We start from the raw sequence: 15,308 nt of genomic DNA, 5'->3' as shown, positions 1-15,308 counted from the left end.
GGAGAATGGAAATTAGACAGACCATGTTCAAGGGTGAAGTTTCACTGAAACAATCTGAGATGTCAAAAAAACACTAAAGCAGGTGGCTGTGTCTCCAAGTTTCTTTGATTCAGATTGTTAATGTCCAGTGCAAAATTAGATCCTTTTTTTTCTACTTGGTTTCATCCATTTCCCCATAATGCCTTGCTCTCTCTTATTATTTTATTCCACAAAATGGCAGATTCTGCTAGCTTAGTGTATTTCATAAGAATTTGCTAACTGCTGTTTCTCCCTGGATTTAAATACCCATTTAAGCATTGCCCATCTGGAATGCACTAAGGGGTGTTTATATCAAAGAGTAAAAGAAAGATTAGAAAAGATGTAGAGAGGGGCTGGGAAGTTGGCTCAGTGGTAGATCGCTTGCCTTGCATGACTGAGGCCCTGGGTTCGATTCCTCAGCACCACATAAGCAAAAAGAAAAAAGCCGGAAGTGGCTCTGTGGCTTAAGTGGTAGAGTGCTAGCCTTGAGCTGAAGAGCTGAGGGACAGTGCTCAGGCCCAGAGTTCAGGCCCCACAACCGGACCAAAAAAAAAAAAAAGAAAAGATGTAGAGATACCAGTCGACCCATTCTAACAATGAGATGTACAAGACACTATGTTGAAAAACGAACTTTACAATTTAGGCAGGGAAAGGGGCAGAGGGATAGGAGGAGTGTAGTTGTGGAGGTGGGAGGGAAGGGAGGATAGAGGAAAAACAAAGGAGGAGGCAACAATGCTTGATAAAAAATGTACTCATTACCTTGCTCATGTAACTGTAACCCCTCTGTACAGTATTTTTACAATAAAAAATATATTTTACAAAAAGGATGTAGAAAAGAGTTACAACACACTACTTAGAAATTTAGATAATATAGTGTTGTGAAGGGGGTGGGTCATTTAAGTTATCTGATATTGTAGGTTTTTTAAAATTAGCTTCAAGTAATCATCAAGTCTTGTATTTTAATCTAAATTTAGGTATATGGGCTCTGTGTTTAGGGCAAGTATACAATACATACATACTGCTGTTTAATGCAAAATGGGAATAAAATAGCAACGTGTGTTCAGCAAGTGCTAGTTGTGTTTATATCATACCTTGACCATAAGCACCTTCCATGTAATTTACATGTAGTTACATTACATGTGCACCTTATATTATACCTGGAACTCAGATGCCGTAGTAAACTGAAAATGCAGTAAAATGATGGACATGAGGGACACCTAGACAGGCTATATTGTTAAATCAATGTGCTACCCTGGTAAGGCGGAGGGGATTAAAGGAGATAGTTCATAACACTACTTCCTACTACTCCTGGCATGTAGTAGACATCATCAATTGCATAATTTAATTAACACTGAAGGTAATAATCTGCATGCATGATGTAAAACAAAGCACAAAATTGGTTTTAGGAAGAATCATTTTGTTATAAAATTGGTCCTGAAAACTTTGGTTCCCCAGAACCCCTTTTGATGTCTCTGTTTAGTGGTCCTGACTAAGGGACCAACTTCATTCTCCCCCACTAGACCTATTTGGCAATGTACAGAGAAATTCTGATGTCATGGCCACAGGGATGCAATTAAACCTCTAATATGTGAACATAGAGGAAATCATTTTATAGTACACAGACCAGTCATCACTTATCCTGGGAAAAATACACAGGACCCAAAATACCAGTAGAGCTACTGTTGGGGCAGAATGATCTACATCACATAATTTTATTTCTGTTAGTAGTTTATTATTTTATTATTATTATTATTACAAATAACGTAAAACTATAGTTTATACTTAGGTTTGAAAATATATTTTTATTTATTGGAAAAAGGATGAACAATAGGAATTACAGTTACAAAATTAAGGTCAAGAATACATTTCTTTTTGTTGTTGTTGTTGTTGTTGGTTGTGTGGCCTGAACTCTGGGCCTGGGTACTGTCCCTTAGCTCTTCACTTTAAAGATAGCATCTACCACTTGAGCCACAGAGCCACTTCCGGCTTTTTCTGCTTATGTGATGCTGAGGAATCAAACCCAGGGCCTCATGCATGCAAGGCAAGCACTCTACCACTGAGCTACCTTCCCAGCCCAAGTATGCTTCTTTTTAAACATTGTTTTCCCTCCATCATTTTCTCCCACTTACCACTCCCCACACCCTCCCTTCCCCCAAGTTTTAAATTTCATTTCCAACATAGTGTCTAGTTCAGTATCATTGGTGCATTGGTTCATCTTTTGTCCTTCAGTTTCTGTGATTCCCTTTCCCTTCCATAGATCAGACAAGCTTATATACAAGACAAAAGGTACAGAAAGTAAAAATAGAGAGAAAAGACTAGAAATCACTGCATATAGCAAATAAAAGGGAATCTCTTGTTTCCAATGCTTGGAGTTCATTTGGATACACTTCATGTTATATGTCCAATGCACTTAGCAATTGGGCTATTGTGATCCCCTGCTACAAATAAAGACATATTCTAGTTACTACAAATGAAGGAAAATATACAATCTATATTTCTTTGGGCCTGGCTTGCTTTGCTTAATTTAATTTTTTCCAGGGCTTTCCATTTCCTTATGAATGGGGAAATGCCATTCTTTTTGATGGAGGCATAGAACTCCATTTTGTTTATATACCATACATTCTTGATCTATTCCTCTACTGTGGGGCATCTGGGTTAATTCCATATTATTACCATTAGCTATGGTAAGTAATGCTGCAATGAACATGGTTGTGCCAGTAGATTCAGTGTGGCTTTGTTTGTGGTTCTTTGTATAAATGCTCAGGAGTTGGATTGCAGGGTCATATGGGAGCTCTATTTAGTTTGGTTTTGTTTGTTTGTTTGTTTTTTGCCAATCCAAAGGAAAACTCAGGGCCTGGACACTGTCCTGGAGCTTCTTTTGCTCAAGGCTAGCACTCTACCACTTGAGCCATACCACCACTTCCAGCTTTTCAGCTTATGTGGTATTGAGGAATTGAACCCAGGGTTTCATGCATGCTAACCAAGTACTCTACTACTAGGCCACATTCCCAGCCTATGTTTAACCTTTTGAGAAATCTCCATACTGCTTTCCAGAGTTGAACAAATTTACACTCCCACCAACAGTGTAGTAGCTTTCTCTTTTGGTCACATCCCCTCCAGCATCTGTTGTTATTAGATTTCTTACTAGTGATCATTCTAACTGGGGTGGCATCTTGATGTTTTGATCTGCATTTCTTTTTAGGGTCTGAGGTATTGAGTATTTCTTCATGTGTCTACTGGTCATTCTTAGTTCCTCTTCAGAGAAATCTCTCTATCTTAGAAATCTCTAAGTCTTTAGCCCACTTACTAATGAGGTGGTTGTTTCTTAAAGGATTTGTTTTGGGGAGATTTAATGTTTTGAGCTTTAAGTATATTTCAGATATGAGGTCCTTGTCTATTGAATGGCTAGTGAAGATCTTTTCCCAATCTGTGTGCTTTAACTCATTATCTTACAATACACTATTTTAATATTATTACTATTTAATATAATTTTAATCCTCCATGTGAGACAGATTTTTTGAAATGGACCCATATGTAAAGGAAAGTCTATCGATGTTTATGTCTACAACAAACATTTTGCAATTTTTTTAACACCTAATTACTTTTACTGGAGTTAATAACAAGTGTTTTACACAACTTTATTTTCTAATTAGCCTCCATGAATAATACCAGGTAATTCCACTGACAGAGGTTCTGGGTTTAAAGACAGACAAATTCACTCACAAATGGACATTTTCAACAAGGCAAACTCTATGAATTCTGCAGTAGTGATAATGAGGTCTCGTCTATATCTGTACTAGCCAGAAAACCTCCAACTACAACTTCTTAATCCTTTATTGTGTGCTAGAGAGGAGGGAAGCTTAAGATGCCAATTTAGTAATAGCTATGGCAGTAAACACTCCATGTTCAGGTTTTGGCCCTTCCTTTGTTTCTCTCAGCCAGCTCCCATATTAGACTAGCGCCTTGTGCTGTAGGCACAGAGACATACTATAATCAAAGATATGTGAGATGTGGTCTGACAGGGAGGTGCTAATAACTCTTGGGAAACAGAATGATTCCCTTCCCCTCTGCCCAAAGAGAAGGAGAGAGAGAGAGAGAGGAAACGGGTGCTAAAAGAATTCAGTGTGAAGCCAAATTCTATAGAAAAGCCAAGACAATATGTGCTTGGGAAAAAAAGGGACAGAGACTGGCACAGAGGAAGGAAAATGGCGTTGGAATTTTGCAGAGTGTGAGGGTAAACAGTTTTAAATGGCAGGTTTGGAGAAGGGTCACAGTTCTGGGGCTCTCAATAGCTTTCAACAGGTAACTTTGAGAATCATTCTTGTAAATAGTATTTCCACAATCAAGGAGAGGTTTGTGAGCACCTAGTCCGTAGTGTAATCTCAAAATAGAGACATGGGAAATGTTCCTCTTGCTCTTTATGAGCAATTTTATTAGGGGACCTCTTTTCATCCGTTCTGTTACGAAGGCTACATGTGTAATAGTAACTGTTCTCTTAAGGATTTTGCATATGTTAGTTCATTTCTTCTTCACAGTCTTGTAGTAAGTAACAAGTGATTGTCCCCAAGGTTAAATATTTTGTACATGGCAAAGTTTAAAAGCCATCTTATGCACTTGGCTCTATTTCCTGACATAAATTGCTTCTTAATGATCCATTCTTAAATTCCATATTCATGTTCCAGGCCAGAGAATACAAACAAATGTTCCACATATCATGCTATGCATTTCTCATTAAAACTTACTTCAAGTAGTTTTTTTATAAATCTTTAAGTAGTTATAAGGAGTATCAATTCAATGTGTGAAAATATGAATACAATGCATTTTGATCAGATCACACCTTCCATCACACCTCCCCCAAATTTATTCTTAACTCATCCATCCTCTCAAGTTACCTGGTTCCACTGAAACATATGTGCATTAAATATTATGTCTGGATATGTAAATTCCTTTTTCTCAATGTCCAATTATATCTAAGAGTTTGTTAAAATTCTTTACCATAATCCTCAGGACTCCCTAGTGATTCAACCTATTTTAAAAGGTAAAAGTCAACAGATGCTGGAGAAACACTATGCTATTTTCTTAAAGTTGGGACAATGTTTTTCAGCATGGGTAATATGTAAAGGATTTTAAGATGAAGTGAGAATTTGAAGCAGTAAACATGAACTGCATTCATCTTACATTTGTTAACTGATTTTCTTATCTGCCTGGTTAGTATAGGCACTTACACACACTAACACATTTTGCTTCACTCAGATGCCCCATGGTTTAATAGACTTAAAGAACTCTGCTCTAATGTCAAGCAAAGGAGACTACTAGAATGAGCTCTAAAACTGTGGGATTTAAAAAGGACAAAAGACATACATGTGAACAAATTCTTTTCTCTTTCTCTTTCCATATGTGTGTATTATATATATATATATATATGCACACACATATGTGTACATGTATATACATATGCTTATGTATGTGTATATATACACATATATGCATATGTATACACACATATGTGTGTGTGTGTGTGTGTGTGTGTGTGTGTGTGTGTGTGTTTTAGAGGATTTGGAGATTGAACTGATATTAAAACCTTTTACTCCCTCAGTAAGCACCCTACTATTTAAGCCACTGCACTAGTTCCTTAGCTTTTAGTTTTTTCAGACACAATCTTGTAGTAAATTCACCAGTCCTGTCCTTAGACTTAATTCTCAAATCTCTGCCTCCCAAGGTAATTGGAATTACAGGGACATTCTACCACATTGAAGCAAGGACAGAAATATATACAGACATATATATACATATATACATATATATACATATATATGTATAAATATATGACTATCTCAAGCACCAAAAGAAGGAAACCTGCTGACCTGCTTCCAATGGTGTTTTACTGTATCTAATTGTAGCCTCTACTATTTTAATATTGTGTAAACCAAGGAGAACTTACCTCCTATGAGTCTATGGTGTTAATTACCATTTGTCTGTGCAATGATTTGTGTGTGTGTGTGTGTGTGTGTGTGAATTAGTCATTTCCCCTAAGCATTAGCCTTTATTTCACTCACTTATGTTTAATAATCTTTGCTTTGCTTTCGAGAAAACATTTTGCCCATGAAATCTGAGCGCTATTCAGGGGAAATAGAGCTGGCATCCCAGTGGAAAAATCAGTAGGCTTTATGCCTGAGAAGCCCACGCATTTGTGTTAGATAAATGTCTCCCTACCTGGTTTTTGTTCAGCCCCGTCCACCCATATAAAACCTCACAGTTGCCACATCTGTATTCAGCCACAACTCTTTGTGAAAGGGACAGCTTGAGAACCTATTAAAAATACATTGTTACTATGAGTATTTTGTTCCTCTTTGCTACATAATAAGCTGGAAACTACAGTAGGTGAGCCTGCTAAGGGGAAGACTGCTGTTCCTTTTATTGAATTTATGGCCACACAAACTAATAGAAAAATGCATTTCATATCACACAGGTGAACTCAATCACGCTGAACTCGACAGGATGGAATATTTTCCCTACATTTAAGTTGTAAATGGCAGATTGGTTTACAATAAATATCTGGGACAATAAAATGTCACTTCTTGATAGAATTTTATTATAAAAAATAAGCCTGTGGTAAATAGTGCCTTAAATTTCAGACTACAAAAGCTAATGTTCATTAAAAAACTTTGGAAGTTACTAAGAGTATCCAGGGGAAAAATAAATTATGACCACAATTTCATTGCTCAGAGATGATTGTAAAGTTGTAGAAACTGTGCATTTTTCACATATTAATTCTACAGAGTAAAATGTATTTATGCTATTATTATTTTGAAATAGTTAAGCATTCATGAACATGAGCCTTATTGACTACACTTTCTTTTCAGTAATTCCAAGCTACTTAAGAGCATTTACTCACAGTCTCAACTGACTTATTTTCTCTCAGCTTCTTTCTCTCTTCTTTCTTTTCCTTTGCCTTTGTATCTTTACTTTTGTTCATTGTTGGAAATGTCTATCTCAACCCAGTAAGAATGGTCAACATCAATACAATACAAATAACGTTAGACACTGGCAGGGATGAAGGGAAACTATTAACCAATTGGTGGAAACAAGTCGTTATGTTGAAAAATGAACTTTACAACTTTGCGGGGGGGGGCACGGAAATGGGAAGGGATTGGAAGGGGAAACAAAGGAGGAGGCAACAATGCTTGATAAGAAATGTACTCATTATCTTGCCTATGTAATTATAACCCTTCTGAATGGTATTTTCACAATAAAAACAATCCTTTGGAAAGCAGTCTGAATTTCTTTAAAATGGAGCTTTAAATTACCCTACAATCCATCTATATCACTTTTGTGCATTTATCCCAAAGATTATAGGGCAGGATACTTTCTTATGGAATAAATATCAACTTTGAGCTTTTTATGTTTGTGTGTGTGTATATGTATATATGTATGCATAAGTATATATATGTAAATGTAAATGTGTATATATGAGTATGTAATATACGTGCAGATGAAAATATATAAGTAAATATACATTTATTTGCATCTGTGAATATTTGTGTTTTCCTTCTCTTCTTGGATATTTCCTGTAAATATTACAATTTTCCAAAAACCTTATGAACCAATTATTTATGCTCCTGCTCCCAAATATCTAAGTGCAATTTGTGTCAAAGTGTAGGATATGTAAAATACACTCTAATTTTCAGTCCAAGTGTTATATTCATGACATCTAACTACTTAATTCATTACATATAATAACTAATGTTTATATATTTTCAACTTCAATTATACCTGTTCTTATGTAACTTCAAATTACTATACAAAAGTTTTGTATATGTATACAAGTTATGTATATATTTGTGTGTATTTCTATATATATGTGTGTGTGTATAAAAATTCAGTTGTATTCATTCTTATGTAACTTCAAATTACCAGTTAAAATTGTTGACAATTTAAAATGGATATTTTAAAATAATTCCAAATATATTTTATTAAAAGAATATTGTGGCCCCTAAAATCATAGAGGGGGCAGAAAGTCATAAATTATGTGTTCTAATTTTAACATAATTATTAAATAAATCAGAAACCTAAAGTCCAAAGAAAAGAAATACCTCCTCCATATCTCCCAACTTCTAACTTGAAACACATTAATCTTCACCTTTGACTTATTACTCATTTTTCTCTCAGACATTAAAATTATTATAGGAATCCCAACAGCTAAATAAATATGTTATACAAATTGCAAAAAAGATATACAGTCATCAATAGGAGACTCAATATACTCTTACACAACAATCAACCTGAACACAATTCACAGTAGTGCTATAGAGATCTACATGGTTATAATTTAAGTTCAATCTATATTGTGGGGCATAAAAGTGGTATATCACAATGATTCTCATCTCTGAGAAATCCAATGTATTTTGCACATACAAATATGCAATTCTTTTACAGTTTTGCAATTGTAAGTGTTTATGCTTTTATATCAGTAATTAAAATAAAATAATTTGAAATCGTAGACATTGAAGGATTGTTGTTGTTGTTATTGTTGGGAGGGGGGAAGGTCGTGTGTGGGGCTAGAACTCTGGGCCTGGACGCTGTCCCTGAGCTCTTGGCAAGTATTCTATCCCTGAAGCCACAGCATCATTTCCAGTTTTCTGGTGGTTAATTGGAGATAAGAATCTCATGGACTTTCCTGCCCAGGCTGGCTTTGAACCACAATCTTCAGATCTCAGCCTCCTGAGTAGCTAGGATGGCAGGCATGAGCCACCAGCGCCTATCATTTTTGTTCTGTTTTCTTACAACAGTGCCATATGTAGCCCTGCAGGGACTCACACTTGAGATCTTCCTGCTTTAGCCTTCTTATTATTGAGATTTATAGACTTGTGCAGTTTTTAAGATTAACTTCTTATTATGGGGGGGAAGATTTACTTTTCATATCAACATGCTCAAAAAGGTGTTAAAGTTTCTGAAATTCCTTTGGCCTTTATACTTAGTAGGGTAATATTGGGGCTATGGTTAGTGTCAGGTTAGATTTAGGGTTAGAGGAAAGGGTCGGATTAGAGTTAGAACTGGGTTAACTTTAGAGTTAGGGTTATGGTTAGGTTTACAGTTAGGGTTATGGTTAGGGGTAGAGTTACAGGTTAGAGCTAATATATATACAAATAACTGAAATGTTTAGTTTAAATAAATAATCAGAGTTTTTCAAGATGTCCTCATTTCATTTTAAAGCTACATTGTACTTTGCTGATAGTTCTTTTATACCATATATTCAATTTCATTGTCTTTTTTATGACTTTCTAAGTTCCTAGATCTTTCCATGCTTGGTCTTCTGTTGTTTTTGTTGTTGGTGGTGGTCGTGGGGCCTGAACTCTGGGCCTGGGCTCTGTCCCTCAGATCTTCAGCTCAAGGCTAGCGCTCTACCACTTGAGTCACAGCATCACTTCTGGCTTTTTCTGCTCATGTGATGCTGAGGAATCAAACCCAGGCCAGGGCCTCATGCATGCAAGGCAAACACTCTACCACTGAACCACCTTTCTAGCCCCTCTTCTGTTATTCTTTTGTTATTTTTAACCAACTAATGTTTTTATATGATATCTCAATATTTTTTAAATCAACCATTTGAAGTTGTCATGCATATTTGTACATTTTAGCACACTATCTCTGAGTGGTAGCTAGGAATTTATTAAGAACATCATTTTGAAAGTGAGCATTTGCTTTGTAAATAAAAATATATACTATTTTGGGGAGTAACAATTTAGAGTGTTTTTGTATATACTTCCATTTTTGTCATTGGTAGAAAAATAAAATAACTAAAATACATTATCTGAACTATTTTAAGTTTTCCTGAACCATGAATTCAATATGCCTTTGCAGATTGACATTTGTCACATACATAGATATCAGTTAGTCTGAGTCCATAGCATACATGGCTTTGTATGTAGCAGTAGAAAACTCAATTTGCTAAGATCACAGTTTTATGTGGTGTCATTAATGATTGAAAAACACATAATCTTCCAAATTGAGTTTCTTAGCATTTGAATATGGATGTCAATGATACTCTCATTGAACTGTTTGTTTTGATATAAAATGAATTGAAATAAACATTGAGTTAATGTAAACCTTATTTACAACCCTGGAATCATTTTCTAATTTCTCCCCTCATGAACTTCATTCCTAGTAGGTGTTCAAAACAAACCATAATCTTCAATATATGAGTTTTTGTGTAATTTCCACCTCATGCAAGTTTCCCTCATATTTTTGACATGAATTTTGTCCATTGGCCATCACAGACCTTATTAGAAAACATTGGCAGTTATATACAATGGTTATGGAAATATCAGATTATGAATTTACTATTTCTTCATTTTAAGATTTCCATTTTGTTAGCCTTTGTACTAAAGGTACTTTGGTAGAACACATTCCATTTTTGTAGAATGTTATAGATTATAAAATATTTTCTTATGCAGTAACAAACTTAACCTTCAGAAGTTCTTTAAACTTAATAAATCATTATGGAATTGAAAAGATTCTAAGAGCCTAGAGCCTGATGCCCTCTGAAGGCCATATGATCCATGCACTGGTAAAACTAGAATCAGATTCTGTGTGTTTCAGTAATTAATAACCGTCAATGTTGATTGGACTACTTACACTTTGTGAAGCCCTTGGCAAATTCATTTCATTTAGTTCAAAACTAGCTTAGGAGGAAGGATTTATTACAGCAAACTTTGTAGTACCTGAAGCTAAAGAAGGTGAAGTATGCAGCTAGTGGTTATGGTACAATAACGGAGCATCTCAGTGTCAAAACACAGGCGATTGACCTCAGTAAACATCAGCAGGGAATTTTCTCAAGTAGTTACACTAAGTTATTTTCATACCTGTATTCTGTGAGAATTCTGTTTTTGCATATCTCCAACAACATTGTGAAGACCTCCAGTTTTTATTTTGTTTCATCATTTACCTTTTTTGTTTGCTGACATGTGGTATCGTTGATTTTAATGAGTCCTTATTCAGATATATATTTTTATTATTTAGACTTTTTAGAAAAATTACCTATTACAATCCTTTACCAAGTTTTTTATTTGAATTGTATGTATTTTTTCTCAAATGTATTACTTTTGCTAAAGATTGATGAAGCTACAAATATAATTTCTTTGCTAAAGATTTAAATAGTGTGCATTAGTGTGTGTGTGTGTGTGTGTGTGTGTGTGTGTGTGTGTGTCCAAACCTTTAGGCTCATTTATTCATTTTTTAAGAATTAGAGATCAGTTTATCTCTTTCTGTATTTTCTTTTTACAGGTCTGAGTCCATTTTTCCCCCTCAAGCTTCATCATATACCTATATCTATATCTATCTATACATCTCTATATCTCTATATAGTTTAAATAATGGAAGGGCAGCAATACCCTTTTTACATGAATGTGGAACTTAGTCTCCTTGAAGCTACCTAATTACATTACATTGTATTACTGTTATTAACTACACAAAGGGGTTTCATTATGATACTTTCATGTATACAATGTACTTTGATCAAATTCACCCCCTCTATTTTCCTGTCTGGTTTCTCTCCCTAACAAAAGCAAACACATTTAAAGGAGTTTTATTATCCTATTCTAGATAACCATTGTATATTTTGTTCTAGTTTACTTTTGCCCAATATGCTGTTTAGTTAATGATTTTTTTTTGGTACTGTAATGACAGTTCTTAGCTTCAATGATTATTGGTTTGGAGTATAGAATTTCAATTTGTGGCATGGTTACTTAAGGAATTCAGTTCTTTGCATACATGTATGTAAAGTAGCTGGAGAGTAATCACCTCCCAACATATTTCCCTTCACCTCCCACTCATAATTTTTGATATGATATCTTACATTATCATTCACATCTCACAGTTTCTAAATTCTGCATTTTTAAAAATTCTCTCCATTCTTGCCCTCTAATTAACCAGTCCTTTTTTGGTGTGTGTGTGTGTGTGTGTGTGTGTGTGTGTGTGTGTGTGTGTGTGTGTGTGTGTGTGTTTTCCAGTCAGTCATGGGGCTTAAACTCAGGGGGCTTGAGCACTGTCCCTGAGCTTTTGTGCTTAAGGCTAGCACTCTCCATTTTGAGCCACAGCACCACTTTGGGCCTTCTAGTGATTAATTGAAGATAAGAGTCTCATGGACTTTCTTATCTAGGCTGGTTTTGAACAGTGATCCTCACCTTTCAGCCTCCTGGATAGCTAGCATCACAAGCATGGGCCATCTGCGCTGGGTTTTAACCAATTATTTTTTCAGTTGCTCATTGTCTTTTTTTTTCTTTTGTTTTGTTTAGCTTTGTTTTTGTAGCTACGGATTTTTACAACCATTTGGCTAACTTCACTGCATACACCTTAAGTGATCACAAGCTAATATAAATGAATTATCATGTTCAATAAGGTAAGATCTTGCCACCTTTGATTTCCTTAGAGATCTTGCTAAGGTTATGATCTAGCATCGTGCAATGATGGTTATGAGCTGTCATCATGCAAGTAAAACCTAAACTTTACAAAATCATTTATAGAGTTGATATTCATATGTTTTTTTCTATGTTCACTTTTCCCTGCCTTCCTTTTCTCCTTCTTGCATTTCCACTTGCTCTTCATAACATTGCAGTGTTTATTTTTCAAAAAAACACAAATAGAAATTATGTAAGTAAATGTTGAAAAATAGTCTGACTTTTCCATTCTATTTGGAGGGGGTTTTCTCTTCGTTATCATTCCAGTTTGTAAATGATTTCCTTTGCTCTCTTAGAAAGTAATGTCTCAGCCACACACTAGTGGTTCAAGCCTGTCATCTTAGCTCATCAGAAGGCTGCAATCTGAGGATCACGGTTCAAAGCCAACCCAGGCAGGAAAGTCTGTGAGACTCTTATCTACAATTAATCACCAGAAAACCAGAAGTGGTAGAGTGCTCACCTTGAACTGAAGAGCTCAGGAACAGTACCCAGGCCCAGAGTTCAAGTCCCATAAAAGTAAAAATAAAAATAAAAAATGGGTGTCTCATTTTCCCACGGATTTCATCCTTTGTACTAGAGGTTAGATGACATCTCTTACCCTGACTATCTTTAAGATTCCTCTTTTGTTGTTGGAATTCAGCAATTCAATAGCAGTGTGACAAGAAGGGATCTTCTTATAATTATTTCCATATACAGTCTCTGTTGTTGTTCTTTTAAAGTGCTTCTTTAATCACTTTTTTTGTAATGTCTTAGATTTCACTTCTAAAAATGATATTCCAGTCTCTATTTTTATTTATTTATTTGTGTGTGTGTGTATCTGTGTGTGTGTGTATCTGTGTGTGTGTATCTCTGTGTGTGTCTATCTCTGTGTGTGTGTGTGTATCTGTGTGTGTGTGTGTGTGTGTGTGTGTGCTGGTACTGAGTCTTTAACCGAGAGCCTCACACACCCTCTTTTATTTTTCCTCAAGGCTGGCACTCTACCACTTGAACCATACTTTCACTTCTGGCCCGGTTTTTATATCTGCTCCATGTAGGACTCCAGTTATATATTCTATGACCGATGTTATATATACTCATACATTTCTGAATTTTATTGTTGTTTTCCTTCCTTGTTTTCTCTGTGAACTCAATCTCTATAACCATTGTACATTTTGTTCTAGTTTACTTTTGCCCAATACGCTTTTCAGTTTATTTATTATCATTATTATTGCTATTGTAATGACAGTTCTTAATTTCAATCATCATTAGTTTGGAGTCTAGAATTTCAATTTGTGGCATGGCTACTTAAGAAATTCAGTTCTTCAGTGACACTCCCCCTCATCCCTTTTTCTTCTTTTTAATAAATGAAATAGTGTTAAAGTTCATGGACCCGATATCTGAGGGTCCATCTCCTTTTTGTGTTTTTTTTTCTCCCTTTATCTTGGTCTGATCTTTGTTAAGCCTCATAAGTTTTGATTGTGTGCTCGACAGGACAGTGCATTTAAAATATTGCAGACACTTTGAAGGATGCTGTCTTTCTCCAACAGGATTTCGATTATTCTCCAAGCACCCTCTGGCAAGTTGGGGCAAATCAATACAGGCTAATGAGAGACTAAGCTGACTTGAGGCAGAATTTCAGTCTTAAAAAGAAAACAAGTCTGCTAACCACCAGGTTGCTTCAACTCTTAGAGTATTTTTCTGGGCTATTCTTCATTGACAGATACTATACTAGAAGGATTGCCTTTTTTGGTACACTGAGTCCACCACAAGCTCCATTTAAGTTTCAGCTACTCTCGATTTGGTTTTTTATCCTCCAAAATTGCATGACTGTGGAGTAGAAAGTTAATGTCTCCAGATGAAAGGTGGATCAGAGTGAATAGGAAGAATGCAAATATGGATTTTGTGAATCCTTCATTTTTCCTAGATCTTTATGGAATAAATGTGAGATATCTCCAATGTATTCTGATGATTTGGGCTTTGTTTTAAAACAGTTTTTCATATTACTTAATCCCTGGTTAAACACAAATTGACCTTTTACTCAGTCACCTGGCTTAGCCAAACAATGATGCCTTTAATTGCGAATGTTGGGCTATTCTGCATTTTATTCCTATGAATAAATGAGATATCTGGGGCATATTTCAATGAAAACTGCTACATTGTGTTTGTGGGTTTTTTCTCATATGCGAAAATAAGTTTCTTATGAATGTAATTGCTTTTCTATGCCAGAATAAGTGATCTGATATTTTTCTTAAATGCCTACTGGGTATTCAAAAAGGGCTGAACTGGGGACTTACAAATGCAATAGTTAACTTTAGTTAAGTTCTAAAACACTGCCACTCTGTGGTAACTCGGTAGCATAGCAACTTTTTCCGTATTGCTAAAGAAATGGCTGGTGCCTACACATGCTGCTTGTAAAACCTGCCAAAGGCCATTCAGGAATGGAAAATATCTTTGTTTAGTGTATGAGTCCTTCTATGCATGCGTAATCTCCTGCACCTCTCTTCCTGTCCAGCTTTCTAGGGTCTGAAGTATAACCAGTTGGTCTGCCTCTTTGTGAGAACTGGAGCCAATAGGGAAGTAGTAATACTTCGTGGGAACATGAGCTCTCCAGTGGGCTCTGGCTCTTGTGAGTGATATGACTCGAAGCTCTATTTATCCTCTATTAACATCAGCTTCATCATCTTAAAAAAAGATTCTAGACGCAATACAGACCTTGTGAAAATCCATTGAACTCTACACATATTTCATATATGTTATGTTTAAAACAAGAATTTTAAATAGAATTAATTTTAAAGCAAGATTAAGACTAGATAGTTAAATGGTCCTCTGAGTGATTGCTCTGAGTCTTTAAACGTACAA

The sequence above is a fragment of the Dipodomys ordii genome, unplaced genomic scaffold (assembly GCF_000151885.1).
Source record: "Dipodomys ordii isolate 6190 unplaced genomic scaffold, Dord_2.0 Scaffold18, whole genome shotgun sequence".
Classification (NCBI taxonomy): domain Eukaryota; kingdom Metazoa; phylum Chordata; class Mammalia; order Rodentia; family Heteromyidae; genus Dipodomys; species Dipodomys ordii.
The sequence above is the reverse complement of the archived record's forward strand: the minus strand, read 5'-3'. Positions refer to the sequence as shown.